Consider the following 27719-nt stretch of genomic DNA (forward strand, 5'->3'; position numbering starts at 1 on the left):
ATTTTATACACATCAGATTTTGTGCAACTAGATATTTGTAATTGCATTTATTTTCATAATGTGAAAATGAAACTGGAATTTGTGTTTTGCTAACCATTAATTGAAACACCAATAAACAGAGACAAGATTGAATCATACTATTGTGTTTTACCCTGAGATCACATGCACTGAAGAGGTAGTGGAATAGTATTTGTTTTCCAGATCCTTGTCAGTCAGCAGATGATACTGGGTAGAGATAAAGTCAATCAAACCCTCTGGAGATCAGCTTTGCCTTTAGATCAGATGCTCATAAAAGTTTTCAGACTTCCTTTATCTTTTCTTATTGTGTTGTACTCTCTTATATTATTTCAGCTGTGGAGTTAAGTTAGATTTGGGTAGTATTAATGCTGTATTCCTCAGGATCTGGACTGGGAGGTGTAACTCAGAATAAGCCGAACATTAACAGTGTATGTGTGCTAAGTTAGTAACAACATTTATTTATGGATTATTTTTTACAATGTGGAACACAAATATGTTTTTATAACACAAAACGTAAGAATACCCCTGTCTTTTTTTCCTTTTCCTGTCTAACGTAAGATTTTTGAACCTCTCAAAGCTTTGTCTCAAAATATTCTCAGTGTGGTTTCTGTAAGCTTGCCTCTATCAAATCTGTTTACAGGATTGAACAAATTGAGTGGACACGGCAATAAGAACGCCCCAGGGAGGACAGAGTGGCCATGTAGCTACAAAGAGGAAAAGAATCCATGAAGGCCACATTAGGCAACTGAGGGTCTCAACCTTATTTCTTAACATAACCCGTCCCACTACATCAAGGACATTTGATTTAACATGTGAATTGTGTGAGCGCAGAGCCATATGCAATTAAAATTCTTTATATGGAGATTACAGAGAGAGCTCAGCTAATAAAAATCTTCCCTTGCAAACATAAACATTTGATTTCAGAGCCCTACATGAAAATCTTTGTGGAGTGGTGTATACTAGTAATCCAAATTATAGCTATATAGAGCTACATAAGAGATCTGTGGTATCACTAATTTTTTTTCTTACAAGTTTTATTCCCATACAACCAAAGATGGTTCTTTTTCTTTAAATGCACATGGGAAACTTGATTCCTTAGTGTGAACAATAACTTAAGTCCTGGCTCCACCAATTGGGGGCTTCATGGCTGGGTCATAAAGTAAGGGACCAGCAAGGCCTCTCTGCAGTGTCCCTGACTGGTTCAGTCCTGGACTTCCCAGGATAATCCTGCTCCCTTCCCACCCACATGTCGATGTGGGATGGAGAACCACCCTCCTCCACCTGCAGTCTGTAGATGACTTGAGGGATTAGGATGGAAGTTGAGCTGCTGTTATACCTCAGTGCGTGGGGCACAGCACCGTGTACCCTGTAGGCTCTTCACTTAGGGCATGCAGCAGGTCTTCAGGGATTCCCCCACTAGACTACAGGTGGAGGCAGAGCACAGGAGGGATTACCCTGCCCCTCTGGCCTGCAACCTGCTCTCATGTCACTCCATGTAGCGGGAGAGACAGTGAGGGCTCCAAGAAGCCTGTTACTGCTGCTGTTTGCCCTAGCTGGTAAAAATGAAGAGAGTGGAGACACACAGAGCACCAGACATGTCCATATGCCATATAAGATGAGATGAGAAAGGTGGGACAGTGTAAAAAGAACAATACCAGCCAATGTACAGCACAAACACCAGCCTTGCAATCCATGGTGTTGATGGGTGACACCATGCTGAGACCACTACCAGAGATACATTCTGGACAGGAGAGCAGCGAACCTGGCCACCCATTGAGGGCTTATGACAGCAATCAGAGTGTCTGAAAAAGGAGGAGTGGGGGCTCCAAGCAGGGCTCTACTGGTCATGTGACTGCCTGCCACCCATTGCCATGTTACACAGAGGGCACATGCAGCAGCCTCAAAGGTGGCTAGTCTGTTTTACAACTCTGTTCACAGCAGGATGACCCTCCACCCCTGCCAATCTCTTTGAAGTCATTTCAATGGCCTTGGGGCTCAGGATGTGAAGTCAGGGCAGCGGATAATCTGCAACATTAGTGGCCACCACACACATTATATTCCTGTTGATTCCAGGCCCACAGCACAAACTAGCCCTCTGGGGGGTGGGAAACATTTATGTACAAATCATTTGTACCATGGGTTTGGTTTTGGCCATGAAGATTATACTTTGCATTGGCAGCTTAGTGTTTGCAAGCATCTTATGTTGTCAAGTACTAGAGATAGGGAGACAGCTAGCTTTGCTACAGAGGAACCCTGGGCTAGAGACCAGTTACCCTCCTGCCCTGCAGCAGCAAAAGCAGGTTGTTAGTTTACCTGGGGCCATTGGAAACACACCCATGTGCTTTTTCTGAAGTGCAATGGTGCTGCCCATGCCCCTTCTATGCTCAGGGTACTTTAGATTCAGATTTCATGGCCCAGTGCTTAAAGTGGTGGTGGGGGCCAGGAGCCAACTAGGGCTGCCACATCAGGGACAGAGTGTGGGGAGGCTGCTAGGCAAGTGGCAGAGCTGAGTCAGTGCTATGTGACAAGCCAAGCACAGTGCCTATGCCTGAGAACAGGATCCTGCTCCACAACCAGATTTCCATTTCTGGAAGTGGCACCTGGAACCATGTCCCAGACACCCATGCTGGTGGCATCCTCAGCAACACCAAACATGCCAGCCTGGGTGCTGTGTGCACACACCTGTAGTGTTTCTATAGTGGTGCATGCGGTGTTGGTTGGCAGTAGGGCTGGGGGCTGTTGACTCTGTTTCTAAACAATTGATAACAATTGTCTAAGATAACTTTATTATGCAACCCAACTAGCTTACACAAAAGGCAAAAAAGGTTAAAGGGAAACAAGAGTGAACCTTCCGGTATCCATTCTATAGGATGGTTCTCTAGGTGTCTCCGGCCTGTGCACTGGTCCAGCCTGTTCACTGATCTTCTTCCTGCTCAAGCCTGGTCTGAACCTGTTGTTCCTCTTTGACCTAGCTGCCTGCCTGTCTCTCATGTGCAAGGGGTGGTCTCTGCAATCCACTGAGTGTTGATTAGAAACACAATAGTCCAGATGGAGTCCCTCAGTCCCCTTCCTGAATTCCAGGCCCAGGATGGCTCCACTCAATCTATCTCAAAGTTAATCCCAGGGAGTATCCGTGATGTGTCCAAGGGCAAAGCCCACCAAAACTGCTTTCATCTGTGACAAAGCTTACAATCCTCCCCACAGTGGGCCATGCCAAGAATCCATGGCTTCTCTAACTGTCTTCTCAGGGAGCAGGGTAGGGGCAGTGGGTTTGCAGTCATTGCCCAGGTGTTCCTGCTTTGCTGTTACATGAGGGGATATTTTCAACTCAGTAGTCAACTGGCAGGTGGGAGTAGAAACTTGAGATCTGCTTTCCTGTATCTTTGGAGGGTTCCATCTGTCTTACAGTGTTCCTTGGCTGCGGAGAATAGATCAGAAGCTTATCAAGGGTTGAAGGTAATCCACACACTGGATCTACACACAAAGCTTTAATCTTGCTGTGCTCTTGGGCCACGACAGTGCCCCAGTCTGTACCATGAGGTAGCAGAGCTGTAACCCACATGGAGTCATAATAATTGCTAAGGGCACCCAAAAATAATTACTCTCCCAGGTTGCCTTTGTGATGGATGGCCGGGCTTTGGGCTTTGGATTCTTGGTGTTTCTCCTTAGACTTCAAAGAATATTCCTCCTCTTGGAGTCCATATCTGTCTCATACAGCATTGTCCCCCTTATAGCCCTGGGATGTCTGACCCTCCTCTTTTTTCTGGATGGGCCCCAGTTCATCATCACTCCCCACACTGAAGCTAGTGTGGTAACTAGCAAACCATGCCAGCTGGGTGCCTCTCATCTCGTAGAGTACAGGCTTGCTCACAGCAAATGCCTTGCACCCTTGCTCTAGAGAATTGTGTCCATTTCACTGTCAGAGCCCTGGCCACTGCCATTGGACTAGGCATTGTTAATATTTCAAATAGTGATGGTCTTGCCCTGGGTGCTGTGGTGAGGCACTGAGTATATGTTTTCTTCCTCTTTCCTGGGCTTGATCACAGCGTCAATGGGTTCTGTGTAGTTAGAAGGATCAAACCCATCCTGAGTCATCCAGGGGCTAGAAGACACATATTTCCTCTGTTACTCCTGATGGCCTTGGTCTAGGTAGGACAGATCTTTTATGATCTCAAAATGTACAGAAGGCTTTGGTTTGACTGGTGGAGGTACTTTGTTTTCAGTTTACTGTCAAAATTGCTCATTATAAAAGACAGCCTGTCTTTTCCCTCCAGTTCCATAGGGAACTTGGAATGGTCCTTGGACAGGAAAGGTAATGTTGCATCTTCTCAAAACAGGTGGTATTATGGAGTCTCCGCATCTTCTTCTGAGACCTGCAATTTTGAGTTTCAGAGTGGTGAGCCAGCCCTGGGGGAGTTGAACACCTCTTCAGTAGTGCTGCATGCCTCAGCAACGTTATCATACATCTGCGTGGCCTCAATTATGTTCTTTTTATATACCACATCTTTAAAAAGGGGTGAAAGATCTAAAGTTTATGCTGGGGCATGCTACAAGGGATGCTTGTGAACCTCTCTTCAATTTCTTGTGCAATATCTTCCCCCTCTGTCAGTCGCTTTCCATTTAAGTCATTATCCGGGACAACTACAGTGCTATAATTGAGTTCGACAAGCTGCATGGGGATAATATCTTTCACTTCACAAAGAAAGGCATGTAACATTGCCATAGAGGCTTTATGCTTGGCTAATAAAAAACAATGTACCCATGAACCATCTGGCTCTTTTGGATGCTAAACAAGGAATGGTATGAAAGAACAGAAAGCTCAATGTGCTACTTGTGTAGTCCATTATGAGTTCAAGTAAAACAGAGTTGTGGCTCCCACAGTGGGAAGATTTACAAGTTTGGGACTGCAAGACAAAGGAGAGTATGTCATCTGCACTAAAGGGATTGCCACACATCAGACACATGACAATACAAAGGTCTATAACAGCCAAGTCTTTGATACTAGAAGTGGAGCTGACCAGGTTTAAGTTGTGATGAGAGTCCAGGAGTCCTTTAAGAACTTGACTGATCAGGTTCTTGTTAATGTTGCACTCATAACCAGTGCCAACAGAAGTAGGATTGAGAAAGATGCATTGAAGTTTGCAAGAAATCTGCTGGCCTTGTTGTATTAAGCTGGGCATGGTCTTCCCACTTTTGTCCCCTCACTTATTAATTAAAATTAAGGTCAAGGGGACGTGGACTAAGTGGTTATCCTACTGGCCTACTGTGGACTCTCTGCTCTTCTCTACACTCTCCACAACATAGAACAACAACTCTTTTGAATTTTACAGGCAGAGGCACCCATGGGTTTGGAAGGTTGGTGTCTGGAAAGAGTTCACAAGAACCCTGATATTCTCTTCTCTTGGCTTCAGAGAAAGCTCATATATTTTACCATCTATTACATACTTGTCATTCTTTGTAAAAAGAGCTCAAATTTCACTGGCCACCTCTTGGTCAAGGCCATCTTGTTAACAATCTTATCAATATTGATGTCAGACAGAGAGTTCTTCTGATTCCTATCAGATGGACAGATAAAGTGAGAAGTGATCAAGTGTTCAATCTTAGCATCTACATAAGCTGGGCAGCTTGGGCACGTGTCATTCGTGGGGTGGTACATAAAATGAAAGTGCTTCAGAAGGAGAGTGTCGTGCTCTGCCTGAAGGTTCTGCAGTGCTTTAAATCATTGCTCCTCCTCCAGAACATCCTGGACGATGCCCATCTTTTCCTTGCTGGACTTGGCATCCAGCTCCAGCTCATAAAACAATCCTCCTGCCACTAGTAGAAGTTCAAGTACATAATAAAATTACAAGCTCCTTCTAAGTTTTTCTGGGAGTTATTAAAGGAGAGGTTTCCAGGTTTTCTTTGAATGCCCTTCCCATATCAGCTTTTTTCCTCTCGTTCCTCAGCTTCTCCAAGTGGGTCTCATACAGCTGTTTCTGCAGGGACAGTATCCATCAAGTCTAAGGGAATCAGCTCATTTTCCATGTTGTCAATGTGGCTGGTGGTATCCCACAGTGTCTCTTCAAGCACAACAAACCACTTTAAGAAATCTGGCTTGGTCGCTAACAGATTTTTTTTTGGCTTTAATGCAGCTCAGGTGGTCCACTTCATCTAGATTAGTTATGAGGGCTTCAAAAGCCAATGGCAGGGCTGCCAGGTACAGATTGCTCTGGCGATCAATGTGCTCATGCTTGAGGTGGTAGATGTACTGCAGGAAGAGCTTCTTGGTTTTCTGTGACCCTTCCAGGTAGACATAGTCCTGGTACTCGGGGGATGCCTGCATCTTTCAATTGACAGCCTGTTCTCATTGTGATTTTTCATAATTCGGCTCATCAACCACATGTACTTGTCATTTCTCGTAGCTATCTGCTGAGTTTGCTGCTTGAGAGCTTCAAAGTAAGGAATGCTTTTTGTCTTCCCTAGACTCTTATCAATGAGTTGCACTAAGGTGCTTAAAGCCAAGTCACATTCATATTGGACATTGTTGAGGTCTCTACAACATGGACGTTCTTTTGGTTTAAGGCAAATTTATGTGCATATCTAATGTACCACTCAATGCCCTCATCACACTTAGTAAGGACTGCCCCATGGGTTTTTGTTGTTGTTGTTGTTTTGGCAAGCAGATTGTAGAGATTAGAAACAAACTTGAGGTGGTCATGAAGTTCCTGTTTATGCCCCTGCTAACATGATGCCCAGAACAAAACCATCAACCAGCAGTTTTCCATCTGGCATCTGGTTTTGCTCAAAGTCATGCTCCAGCCACAGCTGGTCAGTGCAAAAATACATGAGTTTTCCACTGATGCGAGCTTGGTGGCTGCACCTCTCTTGATGTACAGTTACAGTGTTGTGCTTCGATGAGGTTGAAATGTCTGATGGTTGATAAACTCAGTCTGTTCCATGATGGGCATCTTACATTCCACATAGTCCCCCTGGGAGCAGCTAACTTCTCCACAGAACCAGAAGTGGTCATTATTCACCACCCGCCCACCAAAGTCAGTGGTGCTGAGGACAGAAGTGTGGTCCAGGTGAAACTCAGGCTCACAAAGTGGTTACACAGACAAGACTTCCTGATGCCACACTGGCCTTTCTCCTTCTCAGTCCCAGGCAATCCCACCACGCTGATGTTGTAGGTGAAGATGCAGACATCTTGCTTTCTTGCCATCATAATCTTGGAAGCATCCTGCCACAATGAGCCACTTCTGATGTCAGACTGGCATTTAGCAGAAGAGTGAGATGGATTTTCAGCAAAGCCCATGGAGATTGGCCATGCCAGCAGCACAAGTGTCAGGTATCATAGTGTTCTAAATCAGTACAGTACCAAATCTTATTACTCATTGCCAAATAGTCAACATGTCTGCCAGCCTTGGGGACACCCTGGCAGATCCTCGCTCATGGGCATAGTATTACTATTTTAAGATGTAGATGAGACACGCTCTGAGTAGTGGCCTTGCTTGGCAGGTGAACTCAGTATTTTGGACTGGATCTGCAGCTAGGGTGCCTTAATCCTCCTGAACTAGGAAAAGCTATGAGGGTGGTTTGGGTCCCCTGACCAACCTGCTGACCCACACAAGCCCCCAGAAAGCCTAGGCAGCATTTAGGCACCCAGGCTGCAGTGGCTACTTTCCCAGCTGCTGCACTCCCCAAGAAGGAAACATTGCTACCTTGCTTGGCGGGCCAACTCAGTTTTGGGACTGAATCTGCAGTGAGGTTGCCTGAAACCTCCTGGACTAGGGAAAGCTATGAGGGTGGATCATTGACCTGTGACCCACCCCCTGACCCATGCAAGGATGGAATGGGCCCTTGGAACAGCCTCCCTGGCCCACACAAGCCCACAAAATGCCTGGGGGCCAGTTGGCCACATAATCTGCAGTGGGTACAATCCTATCCGCTGCACGCTCCAAGAAGGAAATGCAGCAACCTTGCTTGGAGGCGAACTCAGTTTTGGAAACCACAAAAGCCAGAAGGGACTGGACAGAGATCCTACAAACCCTAAGAAATGCCAAGCCAGACTATTATACTCGGCAAAACTTTCAATAACTATTGATGTAGAAAGCAAGATATTCCATGACAAAACCAAATTCAAACAATAACTCTCCAGAAATCTGGCTTTACAGAAATTAATAGAAGGAAAACTCCAACCCAAGGGACAAGCTACAACCAAACTACATGGGAAATAGATAACTACACCATTGCAAAACACAACTATAAAAACTCCCTATGGTAACCAACATCAAAATTAATGATCTTAGCAATCACTGATCATTAATATTTCTCAACATTAGTGGACTAAATTCTCCAATAAAAAGACACAGACTAACTGAATGGATGAATAAACAAGATGCAACACTCTTCTGCATTGAAGAAACACATCTCAGAGAAGAGATAAAGAAAGAAATTGAGGACTTCCTGAAATTCAATGAAAATGAAGAAACTACATAACCAAATTTGTTGGAAACATTGAAAGCAGTGCTAAGAGGAAAATTCATAGCACTAAGTGCGTGTATAAAAAAAATGGAAACATCCACATAAACAACTTAATGACACATCTCAAAACCCTAGAAAAAAAGAAGCAGAAACACCCAAGAGGAGTAGACATCTGTAAATAATCAACTCAGAGCTGAAATCAATAAATTAGAAATAAAGAGAACAATTCGAAGAATTAACAAAAGCAGGAGCTGGTTCTTTGAGAAAATCAACAAGATAGACAAACTGTTAGCCAAACTAACTAAAAGGCAAAGAGACACTATTCAAATCAAGAAAGTCAGAAATGAAAAGGGAGACATAACAACAGACACTGAAAAATACAAAAAATCATAAGATCCTGCTTTAAAGGCATTTATGCTACAAAATTTCAAAATCTAAGGGAAATGGACAATTTTTCATGATCAATTTCACTTGTCGAAATTGAATCAAGAGCAGATAAACAAATTAAATAGTCCTATTTCTCCTATAGAAATAACAGCAATAATTGTTAGTCTCCAAACTAAAAATAAAGCTGAGGGCCAGATGGTTTTAGCAGAGAATTCTACCAGACCATTAAAGAAGAGCTAAGACAGATACACTTCAAGCTTCTTCAAAAGATAGAAACAGATGGATCATTACCAAATTCATTCTATGAAGGCACAGTCACATTGATACCTACACCCCACAAAGACCCAACAAAAAAAGTGAATTTCAGACTAATTTCTCTTATGAAGATTGACACAAAAATACTCAATAAAATACTCACAAAATGAATACAAGAACATATCAGAGATATCATTCACCATGACCAGGTCGGCTTCACTCCGGGCATCCAGGGATGGTTTAATATATGGACATCCATCAATGCAATCCACCATATAAACAAACTGAAAGAAAAAAACACATGATCATCTCCTTAGATGCAGAATAAACATTTAACAAAATCCAACACCTATTCATGTATAAAGTTCTGGGGAGATCAGGAATTCAAAGCACATACCTAAATATAATAAAGGCTACATACAGCAAGCCAATAGCTAATGTCAAATTAAATGGAGAGATATTTAAGGAAATTCCTCTAATATTCCAGACAAGACAAGGCTGATCACTTTCTCCATATCTCTTCAATATAGTTCTTGAGATTCTACACAGAGCAAAAAGACAACACAAGGAGATCAAAGGAGACCAAATGGGAAAGAAGGAAGTCAAACTTTCCCTATTTACAGATGATATGACATTATATATAAGTAAACACCAAAATTCCACCAGAGAACTCCTAGAGCTGATATGCACAAAACTCAAAACCAAGTGGATTAAAGACCTCACCATGAAACCAGAGACACTAAAGTGGCTAGAAGAAAAACTGGGGAAGAGCCTGGAACACACTGGCACAAGAGACAACTTCCTGAACAGAACACCAACAGCTCAGGCCTTAAGAGCAACAATTAATAAATGGACCTCATGAGGCTGAGAAGCTTCTTTAAAGCAGGAGAAATTGTCAACAGAACAAAGCTACAGCCTACAGACTGGGAAAAGATCTTCACCAACCCTACATTTGACAAAGGTCTAAAATTCAAAACATACAAAGAACTCAAAAAATTAAACACCACCAAACAGAATCACCCAATTGAGAAATGGGGCTCAGAATTAAACAGAGAATTCTCTACAGAAGAATATCAAATGTCTGAAAAACACTTAAAGAAATGCTCAACATCTTTACTTATCAGAGAAATGCAAATCAAAATGACTCTGAGATTCCATCTTATATCCATCAGAAAGGCGAAGATAAAAAATTCAAGGGACACCACATGATGGCCAGGATGGGGAGAAAGAGGAAAACTCCTTCATTGCTGACTGGAATGCAAACAATTACAACCACTTTGGAAATCTATCTGGCACTATCTCAGAAAACTGAGAATAGGCCTTCCTCAAGACCCAGCTATTTCACTCCTTGGAATATACCAAGAAAATGCCCTACCACAGAACAGTGACATAAGCTCAACCATGTTCATCCTTATTCATGCCAGAACATGGAAACAACCTAAGTGTCCATCAGTAGAACAATAGATAAAGAAACTGTGCTACATTTACACTATGAAATACTACTCAGCTATTAAAAACAAGGAATTTCCAAAATTTTTGGACAAATGAATTGAACTAGAAATGATCATAATGAGTGAGTAAACCCAGAAGCAGAAAGAGTTGAATGGTATATTCTCATTTATAACTAGACATGAGCCCAAAGGATATGTCCTATGAAAGTCTTCACCTACCAGGAAAGTAGGATAGATGTGAGGACATCCTTTTGGGACTCTAGGTAAGGAAAGAATGGGAGAATGAGGAAATAGAAGAATCCAGAAGTTCCTAGAAACCTACAAGTAGAGGATAATGAACTACAATCTGGGCCAAGGGGTTCTGCACAAGTTATGGCACCAACCAAGGACAATACATGCAGTAAACATTGAACCCCCACCTGGAACCATTGAAGGGACAAGACATTCTCTATAGATGAGTGAAGAGTGGGGACTGACTTTCACATGAACTCTGGTGCTCCATATTTGATCACGTCCCCTTGATGTATAGGTCCAGTAGTTCTCAGGGGAAGGATAGCAAGCTACCAAGAAGACTTTATACCCTATGATCATATACAAGGGGAGGAGGTCTCACTCAGTAACAGTCATAGCAGAGGGATATAGGGTGAAAGTGGGAAGGAGGGAGAAATGGGAAGATAGAAGGGATGGGATAACAATTGAGGTGTAATATGAATGAATTTGTTAATAAATTTAAAAAAGATATCAGTCTGCATGCCCTGGAATTTTAAAGAAATAATATGCCTTCCCAAAGAGAAATTATTCAGCGTACTTGAAGATTAATATAGGAATAGATCTTTAATAATAAAACATTAATAATGTTGTAAAGACCAAATCAACACGATTTTTTTTGTGTTCAGGGCCTGAGCACCCGACACCACCAACCCTGGAGCTTGCAGGGAGAGCCACAAATGAAGAGGTAGCACACATTCCTAGGAGCTTGCACTCTGGCTAAACCAATCCGAGATACAGGTCAAAGTGATCAGAACAAATGAAAAATTCTCCGGTGTGGTTTGGCCATGGTCCCCTCACTTAGCCCTGGTCCCCCAGCCTATCAGCTTAAAGGACAACTTTCCTGTATCTCTCTTACCTATCATCTAATGACAGGGCTTGGAAATGACTCGGAAATCCTCTTCCTGCAGCTTTTTTTCTTTAAATTCCCTATTCCTCTAGCACTGGGGCCATCATCTTTCCTCCTCACTAGGTGGTTGAAGGTCAAATCTCTGAGCTTACAATAAACAAGACCCTGTGTAATTTGCATTGGGCTGATTCCTAGTTGTCTTTGGGGATTTCACAACTTAAGCACTAAAGTGAGCAGCTTTGGCTAATGACTAAAGAGAAACCAGCCTTGAAGAGAAGATTTTGCTAACATAAATATATAAAGTTATCTTTAACATTTCTTTCAAGTCTGAGTCCCAAGTTATACTTTAAAAAATTAAACAGATTTATGAGACTGAACATCTGGCCTCTTAGGGAGATATATTTACACACAAACATTATTTCTAGGATTGTTTCAATTACACCAATGCTTTTTGTTCTTTTTATTGTTGTTGTTGTTTTCAAGAAGTTGTTACACAAGTTTGTCTTGTCAGGCTGGCAAATTATGCCTTTTTTCCTGAAGAGAACTGGAATCTTTGTAACAGGCCAGGACTTAACTGTGGTTGTGATCCAGATCTGTCCTTTTGATGACTGTTAGAGGCAAGTTCTTTGATCCAGGCATGGGCCTCATGGTTGGTTGCAAGTCAGTGTTGTATTTTCTGTTGTGGAAATGGGAATTTATAGCTGTTCCTTCTTGGTGAATAAGTGTTTACATCCTAGCATTGTAAATTTTCTTTTCTTTACAGGCATCACAGAGTACTCCTTAATTTGGGGGTATTTTGGAATCTATGCTCTTTAGCAAAATTCTAATTCATGTCACTTAAAATAAATTCTATTTGTTTGTCTCTGAAGCAAATGTATTAGTAAGTTCAATACTATTACTTGGAATTTTTTCCAATACAGGACATGAGGAGCTTTATTCTCAGTGTCAAACTCTCTGAGGAGATTGACTATCCTTCATTCAGATCCTCTGAGATCTATACATGTAACCTGCTGAGCATTAATGCAGATGGTTAATAGAGACACTTGTGTCCCTCACTTTGCCATCAGATTGTTGAACTAACAGACTAAAAAAAATTGAAATTTCACCAAGAGTCTGTGCTAGGAGAAGAAAATGGCTGAAATTAAAGTTTATTTGTTACATGTAAAGAAATTTCACACTGTTCTGGCAATGAGTCAGACAACACTGTAAGAAAGACAGAATCCCTATCAGAGAGTGGGAAAATAAACAGGACTACACTTTGACCAGGAATTTTTAGATATGCAAGCAACTTGCCTTCTACTTAAACATAACCCTCCCATCAGGACCTCAATGGTATACTGTGGGTGCTGGCTCTAAACTTTTTTGATCCTTTTCTCAATGTGGCCTCATGGAACAAATTTCCTTTCTCTGTTTTTCACTACACTTTGCATTTTCACTTTTTCTACTAAAGACAGATGGCCTTTCCTGGCTTTTTAAGCTTTCCAGGGCTCAGGTTCTGATGTTCAAACTGAGTCTTATGAGGGATATAGGGAAACAGAAATCCAGTTCTTAAGGGAACTATTTGATTACCTACGCCACTCTCATAGCTATGAGTTGAAATTATGCACCTCATCTCCTCTCAGAGCAAAATCAAATCCCTTTTGATGAGCAGAAAGTTTTCCAATGAAAGTTGAATTTAGCCTGTGAAATAGATTATCATGAGGATATACATGTATATAATCCCCCAAAATTTGAATAAGAAGTTTTCTCTAGGATGGATATTGGTAAGCTTGCACATTTGTCACAAGAGATCCAAGAATAGCTGTGTCTCTGAGAAATTCCTGTGTGTGTTCAGAACAGAATGCTCAGATTCGAAGATCTTGAATGACAGGACAGACACTATTACTAGTTCTTTACTGCCTAAGAACAGAGCTCAAAGTGAGTTTTAATGGATGAATCTTCTTACCAGTGGAAAAGGACCTGTGAGATTAATGGTTGCCACACAATTTTTCATGTGTGTGTATGTGTGTGTGTGCACATGTGTGTGTGTGTTTGTGTGTGTGTGTGTGTGTTAATGCCTAGCTGTAGCTCTAAAGAAGTCCAGGGTAGGGTCTCTGGGCTTAGATGTGGATGCCCTTCCAGTGTACTTAGTCTCTTGTGTCACCAGAGCTGATAGCTCAGGCAACTGATTTTGAATGAAAGAAAAAAGAAGAAAAGGAGCCCGATTTTCTCTTGTGGTTAGCTATACTGTGGCTGAGGTGGAAAACTTAAAATGACTGCAATTTTCCTATAGCTTAAGGTATAAAAGCAGCTTTTAGCTAGAAACTGCAGAAGGGTCTTAAAAGGAGGTTCTTTGATCTGTGATAGGCCTCTTTGTGGAGATCTCCAGTAATCTAATGTAAATTTAGGCCTGTTAATACTAAAAGGCTGAAGGTAAAATGCTGAGTCTGCTAACCTATTTGCAAATCTACAGGGAAACAGAATAAGAAAGAGAAAACAAACAACTCACAAACACATGCTTTAAAGAAAAAAGGTAGATGAAGTTTGGCATCTTAACTTCAACTGAAGTTAAGCTTCCCAGTTTCAATGCTGTTTATTGTTGGTTACCATACTTATGCTTCTGAGAAAGGGGAACTACCTCACAGTTAAAAAGGTAAATTAATAACCAAAACAGATGAATTGTAAATACAAGAGGTTATGTGTTTTAAAGCTAAACATTTATCTATGTATCCATTACATAAATTCAAAGGAATTTCAGAATGACAAAAGTTTACAAGAACTTAAAAATACAAGAATATATGGCTTATAAATTAGTTCTGACCTTATTATACATTACCTAGCTATCTCTTAGATCATAATGAGTTCAGGATAATAATTTTATCTCTCTTTCATTTGAAGAAATTGAGTAAATTTAAAATGACAGCATATGATGCCACAAAGTGACAATTTATAAGGAATTATAACAGAATAGTTTATATACTTAGAGGATAAGGCTTGTGCTTAATTTAGACATTTTCAGGTAGTCCCGTTTTATCTTGGGTTTATGGTTTATGGAAAATTTAAACCAACTTACATATATTCATGGTGAATACCAGGACTCCTGGTGACCTCTGAAGTCAAGACATCTTTTATTGCAGCCATAAATAATCTAAAATTGTTTTAGAAGGTCTAAAACAAATTTACTTTTAAAATTATTTGAAACAAATCAGGAATTCTATAATCAGGGGTTAATTCATATGAACAACATACAGTACATCCTTAAAAAGACCCTGTAGGAAAGTTGCTCAATAAGAGCTGGTAAATACCCAGAAAGTGACAGTTCCCACCAATGCCAAATTTTTGTTTGTTTGTTTGTTTTTTGAGACAGAATTTCTCTTTGTAACCTTGGTTGTCCTGGACTCAATTTGTAGACCAGGCTGGCCTTGAGTACAAGCTTTCATTTCCTGGATTTGCTTTGTAGACCAAGCTGGCCTTAGATTCACAGTTATTCACCTGCCTCTGCCTTCCTGGGTGCTGGGATTAAAGACATGAGTCACCATGCCTGACTCTAGTGCCAGATTTTAGAGAGATGAAACAGTGTATAAATGACAGAGTAGTCAGAGGTTCGAAGCAATTCTGGGGTGAATCATGATTCAGACCTTGAAAAGAACTGGATGCCTTCCAGAAATATCTCATGCCTACTGAACTTTTGCAAATCAATGGCTCTTGACAGCATGTCACATGCTGGAAGCAGTATTGGGGGTGCATCGTAGTACAGACCTTGCAAATACCGAATCAACTCCTACACAGCACACATGCCAAGTGAGATCCTTTAAAAAGGTGGCTCTTGACATGCATACATGTGTGCATGCACGCTTGTGTGTGTGTGTGTGTGTGTGTATGTATGTATGTATGAATGTATGTGTTTGCATACATCCTTATGGAAGCAAGAAAGCAACACCAGGAGCAGTCCCTCAAGTGATATTTACTACTTTTGAAACAGGGTTTCTCACTAGATTATGTCTTGCACATTCAGCAGAATAGGGTTGTAAAGGAGCTCCATGAGTGATGATTTACAAGTGAACCCATACATATCCACTTTACAATTAGATTCTGAGTAACAAACTCAAATACCCATGATTACATTCCAAGCACTTTACTGACTGAAGCATCTTCCCATCTCCACAACCTCACTGTTCTTTCATCCAGCTGTCTCTTGTCATCCCTGAGTTTTCTGTCAGGGTCCTTGTTTTGAGGGTTTGGGAATAACATTCCCTTCCATGGGCCTTTACCTTCACATTTTTGTGGTAAAGATGGGAACACCTTAGAAAATGCTCTTATTCTATTTCTCTGAAGTTGACTGAAGAGTATGAAAGTTGAAGGAGTTGTCCAGGAATTTAGTTACATTATTTCTTTCCTGGGAGGTCTCAGACAAAACATAGGAGTGGCAGGCAAAAGGTTCAATGGTAAAGGGGTTTATTGCTAAGGTTAAGGACTCAAGTTCCATCGCAGGTAATACATGGTAGAAAGAGAGAACTGTCTTCTGCTAGTTTTTTAAACACATGCACACACACACACACACACACACACACACACACACTCATTTACCCATTTAGATCTACAAACATACAATAACTGATTGCTTGATTACCATAGAAATAGCAGGCATAATCAACATATCCTTTTTAACCAGAAAGAATTTTTAGGAAATATTTTTTTTACAAAGATGAAGTTAGGAAAAGGAAACCAAGTAATTTAAAGTGGATTGCAGCTATAAGAGCAGTAAAATCTATTATCATTTTTTGTCTAAATAAGAATGGTAAAGATATATCCATGTTAGAGTACTTGAGATGAACAAAACTAATATATATGCATTTGGGTGTATATATTTTCTTCTCCTATTTATGTGTTCATCTCATCTCCTACCCTATATAACAGCACTCAGAAACAGAAACGACCCTTCCTTGGAGAAGAACTCCAGAGGCAGTTTCTCAGGGCACATAGAAGAACAGGGAGGTTCAAATGTGCCACTAAACCATCATGGCACAGCAAATTCCCTCTAAGAACTTGGCCTCATGCATGATGCCTGAATATAAGAGAAGTCTGAGTAATCTTTCTGAATGAATTTTCATGTTTGATGGGTATGTGTCCTCCATTACGTAGCTTAGGAACTCAGGACTTTTTAGATGATAACTGAATGTTTTTCTGGCATGTAGCTATCATGGGGTTCTAGCATCAGAAGGAAGAACCTAGACTAACTCATTTGGAAAGTTCATCAAGGACTCAAAGATCTGGAATCAGCAAGTAGCATGCAATCTCTCTTTCTCTCCCTCTGCTTCTCCTTCTCCCTCTCCCCCCCCCTACTCTCCCTCTCCCTACAGCACCTCTTCTCTATTATTTCTTCCCTACCATCTTTTTTGAGACACTTTCTTATGCATCCCAAGACAATCTTGAACTCACTGAAGAACCAAGGATACAAGGATGACCTTTAGTTTCTGATTCTTGCAAGCCTACTGCCACCACACCAATTTTTGTGATGTTGGAGACAGATCTATAGGCTTTCTGCATGTTAGACAATCACTTAATCTATTCTACTGAGCTACTTCCCTAGCCCTATGTTCACATTTCTTTGGGGGAATGTGCTTTCATGTCACACTAAGATGGAAGGGAGGAGGTGTGATAGAGAACAGTGTTGTATTTCCAAATGAAGGTGGGTAGAATTATGGAGAGCTAGCATTTGTAAGAACCAATCTATCAAAAACTCTGCTTTGATTTCCTGGCATTTTGGACCAACAGCTCTGTGAGAGGATGTGAGATTGGCCTCTTGGAGGAACCACATCCCTCTTTAATGTTGCAAGAGAAAATTCTGTACCAGCCAGCATGTTGGGCTCCTGATTCCTGGAGTCAACCTTCAATGAGGGTGTTTTCACTCTCCACTTTTACCAAACATATGTTCCAACATTTTTTCTTCTGCTTCCTTTATAAGGATCCAGCTCTTTCTTCCAATTTACCATTATTTTATGCAGTGTATCTGTACTGAGTTTCATTTTACACATTAATATCACTTTCAATCTCTCCTAGGCATAGGACCACAGCTCTTACAAAGTTATCCTAAATAAAGTTCATGTCCTGAGAGGAAACTGGCTGAAATTTCCCCAGTGCAGAACAATAAATGAATTTAAAATGTAAGAGGTTCTGCAAAATGCACCATATTATACCAACTATCTCACAGCCTCACTAGACATGAGACCTTGATAGACTAACAAGTATTGACCTAATGAAGGACCAGAAAGATGTTCCAATGGGTAAAATCACTTGCACAAACATGAGCACATGAGTTTGAAGGTCCAACACCCACAAAAAAATAGAGGTGCTAAGTGTGCTGGAAAGAAGGATAGTTACGGTATTCTGGATGTTGACTATCTTTTGGTTCAGTGAGAGATTCTATCTAAAGGAAATGGATGGAATGTAATGAATCCCTCTATTTTCTGTATTCATAAAGCTACACAGTTAAAAATTCATACACATGTATGACGATACATAAATAATATACAAGTAAAAATAAAGTATTTGAAGACTGCATGATACATTAATCTATGTGGCCATGAAGGAATTTTGATGGATACATATCCCTCCATATATATGTATGTGTGTATACACAATATATACATTTTCACACATGGACACACAAATATTAAAAAGTTTAAAAATGTTATTTGGTGCTGAAGTCAGTCAAATAAAATGCCTGCCATGTAAACATGAGGACCTGCGTTCAAGTACCATAGCCTGTCTAAAATAAGACTTGGCTCAACATAATGTGCCTATGATCACATGATCACAGAAATGGCTAAGGATGATCAGGGTAAGCAGATGATGCCGCTTGATAATTGGTCAGCCAGTATTGCCACTTTGGTGGGATGTAGCTTTAGGGAAACATAAAAATCTCTCTCTCTCTCTCTCTCTCTCTCTCTCTCTCTCTCTCTCTCTCTCTCTCTCTCTCTCTCTCACACACACACACACACACACACACACACACATACACAGATTGAGAGAGAGAGAGAGAGAGAGAGAGAGAGAGAGAGAGAGAGAGAGAGAGAGAGAGAGAGAGAGAACACTTGGTATTTGTAGATTGTTTTGCTTGAAGTTATGCTTTAGTTAAAGGATAATGCCCCCTTTTTTTAGATGTCATTTTTTTATTAATTTATTCTTGTTACATCTCAATGTTTATTCCATCTCTTGTATCCTCCCATTCCTCCCCCCCCCATTTTCCCATTATTCCCCTCCCCTATGACTGTTCCTGAGTTCCTGAGGGGGATTATCTCCCCCTATATATTCTCATAGGGTATCAAGTCTCTTCTTGGCTACCTGCTGTCCTTCCTCTGAGTGCCACCAGGTCTCCCCCTCCAGGGGACATGCCACCCTGTCTGTTTATCTGTTTGATTCAGCCACGACTATCTGAAGTGGGATAAAGCTGTGGTAGTTGATTCTTAATTTTCACCTTGATGAGATCTAGACTAACTTGGGAGATGGCCCTGTTGACATGGCTGTGGGTTTATATTGTTTATAGTAATTGAAATTGAAAGATCTGTTCACAATGGGTAGTACCATTACCAGTGCTGGGCTCCTATACACCATGAAAAAGAAAATGCTGCTAAGGACCAGCATTCTAACTCCTGACACCAAATGCCATACCACAATATGATGAAGTACCTCCCTCTTCTGAAGCCATGAGTTCTCCATTATATAATGTACCCTCAAACTAAAAGTCAGGAAAACATTTCTTCCCTTAAGATTTCATTTTATTTAAAGTATTTCAGCACAGCAACAGTAAAAGTTACTAATGCAATCATCTTAACATTTATGAGAAACATTCTGTAACATTAAATATTCTCCTCACACATAGATCTTGCAGCAAGAAATACCAGACTCTGTAAATATGACTGGAGAACAAAGCACTGCTATGGTCCCTGAAATCTTTATAAATTTACTATCAGTGGCAATTATCAAATTTTATTGTGTTAAATTGCCATTCTCTATTGATTGTCACTTCAAGCTTTTGAGCTGGCTTGACTTTCAAGTCAATTACTATAAAGTAATATGGCCTTCAGACTTTCACATGTTGAGACAAAAAGCCACATCATCCTGTTGAGATTTCAGCTTTGCAATTGCCTTTTAGCATTTATTTCCTAGCCTAGAGCAAAACAATTTACTGTTCCAAAGATTCAGATCTTTGGGCCCCTCTAGAAGAAGTGTGAATTTTTCAGAAGACCCTCTACCCTCTGCTGCTCCAGAGAGTCTTTTGTCTCATCCTCTAAAAATCCATTCTCAGTCCTCAGTGAAAGCTTGGTACTCCTGTGGATGAGCAGGAGTACCTGGCCTTTTCCTCACTGGCTATTTAGAATATGTGCATGTTGGTTTTGACATCTCCTATAATAGGCTCTGAGCTTCTCTTCCAGGAATATTGACTTAGAACTGAAAGAGCTGCTAGAATCAGGTATTTGTGGGCTTCAGATAGGAATTTTTCTATAAATATTTTTTAAAAGATCAAGAGGCAAAAGTAATCCTGAAAATAGCCTGCACAGACAGCCAATAAACAATCATTCACAGATGCCTGGGGGAAGGGACATTCATAGGGCCATGTGGCTACCCATGGAACCTTGTATAACCTAGTTTCTGGTGAGATTTTTAAAACAAAATGCTTGCTTAAGAATGGGAATAAAAAACAGTCCAAAATACAGACTGTGGTAAAACAATGAGTTATGTTTGGTCTTTGTGTAAGAGTTTATTTATAGGAACAGAAATATCTCAGAGAGGTACATCAATTCAAGACCCACAAAGCATATGCGATTGCACACAAAATCAGAAGTTTCCATTTAACAGATATGGTGTGATCAGGTGTGGACAGGCAAGACCACAGGGTAATCTTTCCTATGTGCAGCACAAGGATATGGGGCTTGGTGACATTAACTATTAATATCTCAATATCTATCTATCTATCTATCATCTATCTATCTATCTATCTATCTATCTATCTATCTATCTAAATATTTCGCTATCATCTATCATTCATCATCTATCTATCTATCTATCATCTAACTATTTCTCTATCTATCATCTATCTCTTTCTATCTCTCTATATTCCATCTATCTGTATTTCATTTTGGTCAGCTATATATCAGCTATCCCCTCCAATCTTTAATATACTTTATATATATACATATACATATATATACACATATATGTGTATATACATACATAGTAACCTACCAAGCTTCTAGCTTCTAGGATTCATCATCTCTCTATTATTTACTGATCGTTTATCATTTATTTATCTACCAATCATCTAGTTTTCCGTTGATAATCTATCACTTATCTGTAATATACTTATCAAATAATTGTCTCCAAATTTTCTGCAAATTATAGGTTATTTCTCTACCACTAGTATATGTGTCTTTTTTATCCATCTGTCATTCATTTTTATATAATATCTATCAACTATATTTAAATCATCACTATATTAACTAACATCTTTTCATTATGCAAAAATTATCTATCATCAATTTCCAATCTAACATTTGATTATCAATTGTCTAATTCTTGTTTTTTCTTCTATTTATCTTCTGTCTTTCATCTACTTGTCTCTCTTTTGTTTACCCTCTAGTTGCCATTTCACTATCAATTGCCAGACACCTATCTCCTAACAATGACCTCCCACATGATTATGTAGTTATTATCAATCTCTCATCATTTATTTATCTATCATCTATCTCATATCTATTGTATTCCTCCAACCATATATCTATCATTAATCTATCATCTAGTTACTCTCAGATTTTCAATTGTCTGTCTATTCTATATAATCTAATTGTTTTTATCATAATTGTATCATCAGTCTAAAATGTATGATGCATCTATTAATTTATCTACCATTATCTATGTATTTGTTATCTATATTTCATTTTTCCGTCTTTTATTTTAATATGATCAGTCCTTGTGAAATATTCTCAAGGATTTATATTTGCCCATATCCTCCATATAACAACCTGGATTTGTGTGTAACAAAGTACAATGATGTTTCCATAGTCTCTACCTGTTCTCTCGTAACCTGAAAAATATGCAGAGAAGGGCAATAACTCAATTCCTTTAGGATTTCTATTAAATTGAGCAAACTGGGAGGTCTGTTTAGAGATTATCTTAAAGCCTGTCATAGGAGATGAAACTTCTAAAGAGCAGAGCCTCAGAGACAAGAACCCTCAGAAAACTTCACAACAAATTTCTAATTTTCATTGTATTTGAATGGAAGCAATGAAAGAAAGGAGGGAGAAACCAAACTCCCCTATGACTTCAAACAAAAGAAACTCAGGACATGTTGATGCCTGAGTAAGGGGAGCAGAGAAGTGCTGTTCATGGACTCAGGCACTACACTGTACTGTGGTGGGGTTTGTCCAGGTCCTTACCAAGAGTACCCACACTGCATTACTGTCACTGTGCTTCCTTGATGCCAATGTCCTTTTATTCTTTCTTAAGAAAAACCAAGACTGATTGTTCTCATATTAACAGGAGCAAATAGATCATTTATACAGTGGCCCATGACACCATTATCTGTGGCCTGATTTCTCTGGCCACACATCCCTGTGAAGCATTTTGCATTCTCCACCTGACAAACCTAAAGGTGAGACAGGGATGTCAAATTGGTTTCACTCAGTGTAACTCCTTTAATTGTGAGTTGGTCCCTACCTATATGCTATATTGCAAAGCAGCACTACTATGCATCTGACAGCACTGACAACTTCTTGATCAATTAGTAATGCCTGCCATTGGTGCTAAGAATGAGAAATGACAAATAATGGGTTTCATTACCATTGAATAACTCAATAAATGAGGCATATTGTCTTTGGCTTATCATTATTCATCTTCACACACACTATATAGACACTGCCTGAATTAGATGCATGTTAATTTCATTACGCCTTCTTGGGTTACCAGTCAATATCTTTGGACATATTTAATGCAGTACAGCAATAGACTAGGAATATGTTATATACCTAAAAGCTCTTTTTATAGTTTTTTAATGTGTCTCTCCATTGAACTACTGCCAAAAGTGTGTGTGTGTGTGTGTGTGTGTGTGTGTGTGTGAGAGAGAGAGAGAGAGAGAGAGAGAGAGAGAGAGAGAGAGAGAGAGAGAGAGAGAGAAAACAGTAATCAAAAGAGGCACACACTTTGGGTAAAGGAGATACTCAGCAAGCAGATCTTATGGAGGAGTTGTTCTCCAGGATAGAATTATGTAACTATAAAATAAACATAATGAAGAGATTAAATTGTTAATTTTGTGGCTCAAAACTCAAATGTGAATTTTCAAAAGAGCCAAGTGCTTCTTGGAATAGAATATCATAGACCACAAAGAGGCATAGCCATGCAAATGTGTTGTGGGTGAACTTGATAAGGATCTGAATAAAACCCACCAAGCATTTGAGGGTGGGGCCCAAGAACATGAGTAGTAGTTCTTTTCTTTCCTTCACGAGCTGAACATGTCACTCGTGGCTACCTGGTGGGAAGTAGAAAGGAGTTTGGCTTTCCTCCACTCCACTTCCTCTCCCCTCCTCTCCTCTCCCCTCCCTTTTCTTTCCCTTCTCTTCCTTCATTCCTTCTCTCCCTTACTCCCTTACTCTTCTCTCCCTTCCTTCTTTTCCCACCCCTTCCTTCCTTCCTCCTTTTTACCCTCTTGCTTTCTTTCTTCTTTCTTTCTTTCTTTTCTTCTTTACTTCATCTTTTTGTAATGGTAACTCACTATAAAGCACTGGCTAGCCAGAAACGAGCTGTATAAGTCAGGTATGGCTTCAAAATCAGAGAGATCTCCCTGTCTTTGCCTCTGACTACTGAAATGAAGTCTGTGATCCTCTGCATGGAGATGTTTGTTGTTTAAAGAAGATAGCTATTTTGGCTGAATGTCAAATTTGTACAATGATTGATATTTTTAAAAATCTCTGAAATTTCTATTGAACACTTAAGGAAACAGATTTATTTGAAAATGTATGCACAAAGGTGCATTTGAATTAGCAATTTATATTTCCAGTCTGATATTGAGGTTGCTCACTGATCAGAATATGTTTCATACTCTAAATGTAATGTATTTGCAGAATCTTTGCTGGGGGACATAGACACAGAACTCAGACAATGATTCTTGGGTCCTTGAGTTGTGAATGAATATGTTCTGTAAATTAGTAACTAGATTTCTTTTACTGTCATTCAGACATTTTTATTATGCATGTGTTTCATCTTCTACTCAGGACTTTCACAACATGCTGAGCACTTGTTTTCTAAACTCCTTTATCTTTCCAATTTATCTGATCAGGATATGTACTGGCTCATTGTTTCTCATGAATATACATTTGAAAATACAGAAAATAAAAATACTGAAAGAGGGTGGGCATATTGTGGAGGAATGTCTTGAATGGTTGCAGAAGTTGTAAAAAAAAAAAAAAAAAAAAAAAAAAAAAAAAAAAAAAAGGTGTTTGGCCAATCAGTTAGCCTGGCAGCAGGACAAGAAGTGGAATAGAAGATTTCTGGGAGAGAGGAGGAAGATGATGGGGATGGTGATACAAGTGGTAGGAGAAAGGGATTGAGGGACAGAAGACATGCTGGGAGTCATCACACTGGCAAGGTATAGGTTTACATGTGAGTTTTAAGGTATTAGGATTAGAGTAGCTCAGATTCTGCCTGGCATATTGCTTGCAGCTTGTAAGTAAACTATAGTCTCTGTGTCTGTCTTTTGGGAACTAGTTCAATAAAGAATACTAATGTCTTAATAATTTACTGTTTTAATTAATTTAGGAATAATAAAGAGCACTTTTACAGCAGATTACTCAGTAGGTAAAGTGCTTCCTTCACAAGCATAATGACTCAGTTTTGGATGCCTACCTTCTAGGAAGCAGTTGATCATGCAATCATGATCCCAGTGCCAGGGAGGCAGAGATAGGAAGAAACAGTGGGTTTGCTGGCCATCCGTGCAAAGTAATCCCTGAGTTCTAAGTTTAGTGACATGTAGAGTCATAGTAGAAGAATTCAACATCCACTTAAATGTATAGCTTGCAACACACACACACACATACACACACACACATACACACACACACACACATACTGGACAAATATGTGTATGGATTAGAGCATGGAAAAAACATGAGAAGGATTAAGAATAGAAGATGAGTACTGGGAAATAATTGGTGTCTATGAATAAATGGAGAAAAGAAGTACAGGGTAGGGGAGAAAGAGAAAGTGGGAAAAAACAGAAGTGAAATGACACATCGCGTAAGGGATCGTGGGAGTTCTATCTCTTCTTGAGAATACTATGCAGATGACTCATCTGATATGTTCCATGTCCATGGGTATTTAAAGGCATATTTCCCACTGAAAAATTCTTCATATAGAACTTCAGATAAGTGAACATTTCTCAGTGGAAACTAGAACCAGACAAGTTTCTCTTGTGACCACCTGGCTTTATTTCACATACATTACGTGTTGGACTCTTAGCTTTCAAGCATGTGTAGGGGTGCTGTTCCTCTAGTAAAGTATCTCTTGTCTTCTTAAAGGGCTGTGGCCCCAAAGTATCATAAATTTCCTGTATGCAGTGGCAGTAAATTTGATAGTAGGTATAGGAGACATAGCTCTTTCTATTCTTCCAAATCATATCTCTGTCTTACAGAATTTTGACAAATCCACAAAACCGTTGAGACTAAAGAAAATCTTCCATTAAAAATATTGTGCATGAAAAACTAAAGTCTTACAGGATTAAAGACCTCAACATGAAACCAGACAAATTAAATCTGTTAGAAGAAAATGTATGGAAAAGTCTTGAGCTCATTGGAACAGGAGACAACTTCCTGAAGATAATACCTATACTCCAGGCTCTAAGATCAACAATTAATAAATAGAACCTCATGAAACTGAAAATCTTCTGTAAGGCAAAGGACACTGTCAACAGAACAAAACAACGGCCTACAAATTTGGAAAATATCTTGCCTAACTGTAAATCAGAAAAAGGTCTAATATCCAAAATATATAAAGAACTCAAGAAATTAAACAATACCAAAACTATTTATTCAATTAAAAATGGCGTACAGAGTTGAATAGAGAATTCTCAGCAGAATAATATCAAATGGCTGAGACACACTTAAAGAAATGCTCAACTTTCTTGTTATCAGGGAAATAGAAAGCAAAACTCTGAGATTCTAGCTTACACATACCAGAATGCCTAAGGTCAAAAAGTCAAGTGATAACACTTGCTGGCAAGTAAGTGGAGAAAGGATAATACTCCTCCATTGTTGCTGGGAATAAAAACTTATACAACCACGTTGGAAATCAGTTTGGCATTTTCACAGAATATTGAGAATAGTGCTTTTTCAAGACCCAGCTGTACCACTTCTGGGTATATTCCCGAAAGAAAGATGTTCCACCATTCAACAAGAACATTTGCTAATCTGTGTTCACAGGAGCATTAATCATAATAGCTTTAATATGTAAATAGTCTAGATGTCCCTCAACCAAAGAATGGATGAAGAAACTGTAGAATATTTATATAATGGAATCCTACTCAGTTATTAAATCAAAGAAGACTTGAAATTTGCAGGCAAATGAATGGAACAAGAAAAGACTATCCTGAGTGTGGTAACCCAGACCCAGAAAGACAAACATGGTATATACTCACCTATAAGTGGACATAAGCCCAACATAGATTTCTGTGAGGCACTTCACAAAGCAAGAGAATAGGATAGATGCTGCGATTCCCACTCTCCCATTCTCCACTCTGGGTAGAATGTGGAGAGTTCTATGAAAGAGTCAGGGGAAGAAAGGACCCCGAGGATTCAGGAGTTCCACAAAGAGACCAAAGGATAGAGATCCAGGGGGGGTCTTCGTAAACTGTTGCCTCCACCAAGGACAATGCATGTAGAGAACCTAGACACACTGTTAAGAAATAGCCAATGGACAGCTCAGTCTTCATGGATGTGGGAGGAGAGTACCTGTGACATGAACTCTGCTGCACCCAATTGAATTACATCCCCTTGGTGTGGAGGCCTGGGGCCACAGAAAGGAAGAGGATGCAGGCTATCTGGATAAGACCTGATAGGCTGTGGGAATATGGTTGGAGGGGAAGTACCCTTCTGTCAGAGGTTTAGGAGAGGGGATTAGGGAGGAGGAGGAGAGAGGAAGGATGAAAATGGGAAAATACAATCAAGGGGTTAATAATCAGGTTGTAATATGATGAATTATAATAAACTAAAAATGTTAAAAAATATATTGTGCATGTTTGCACATAATATGACAGCAAGTATACATGAGCTTTCATTGTGTAGAAGGATTTCATGTGTCTAGAGTACATTTTGTGGTTAGTGGACAACATTTATTATGCTCAGGAATTTCAACTACCTATTTTAAGACAGGTTCTCTCACTAATCTTAATCACAACAGCCTAGATAAGCTGACATTAGTGTTTGCCACCATGCCAATATTTTTACTAGGACTGTATCAAATACATGAACCCGTGCTTCTTCAGCTTTGAGAATCAGTCTTGGATTTCTACAATAGATGCTTAACAACCATTAACTGGAAACTGTCACTCATGTAAACTAATTCACAAGGGTTTAATATTTTCTTTGGCATAAGACTATATTCAGAAATGGTGATGATTTCCTCTTTATAATATGAATATTAACTTGCTTGTCCTGTAAAATGTTAACTTATAGAATTTTTAAGATGCAAGGTGTTTAGATTTTTCTTGACATTTACATTTGCCTGTCAGAAAGTCCATGATGACATCTAATCTGTTTTACTGCATATTTTATGCTTTACTCAGCAACATGGAAGAACCTACACTAATTCCACTAAGATGAGGACCTTTCAAAACAGTAGCCTGTAACAACCATAAAAGACAGACTAGAAAGCACAAAGTGCTCTGACCTTCATAGAAAGAATAAATCCAGAGTTGAGACAGTGAACAACATTTCAAAACAAAGGTCCCAAATCAACAAATAAAACTTTAGTAATAAAGTTGTCTTTTATCCTTCCTTTCAAAT

General features: G+C 39.6%; 1 pseudogene; it reads right to left on the bottom strand.

The window, feature by feature from the left end:
- Positions 1-3492: 3492 nt before the first annotated feature.
- LOC127190914 (rho GTPase-activating protein 35-like) lies at positions 3493-7312 on the bottom strand (annotated as a pseudogene).
- Between the last annotated feature and the right edge of the window lie 20407 nt (positions 7313-27719).

This window comes from Acomys russatus, chromosome 6 (assembly GCF_903995435.1).
Source record: "Acomys russatus chromosome 6, mAcoRus1.1, whole genome shotgun sequence".
Lineage (NCBI taxonomy): Eukaryota > Metazoa > Chordata > Mammalia > Rodentia > Muridae > Acomys > Acomys russatus.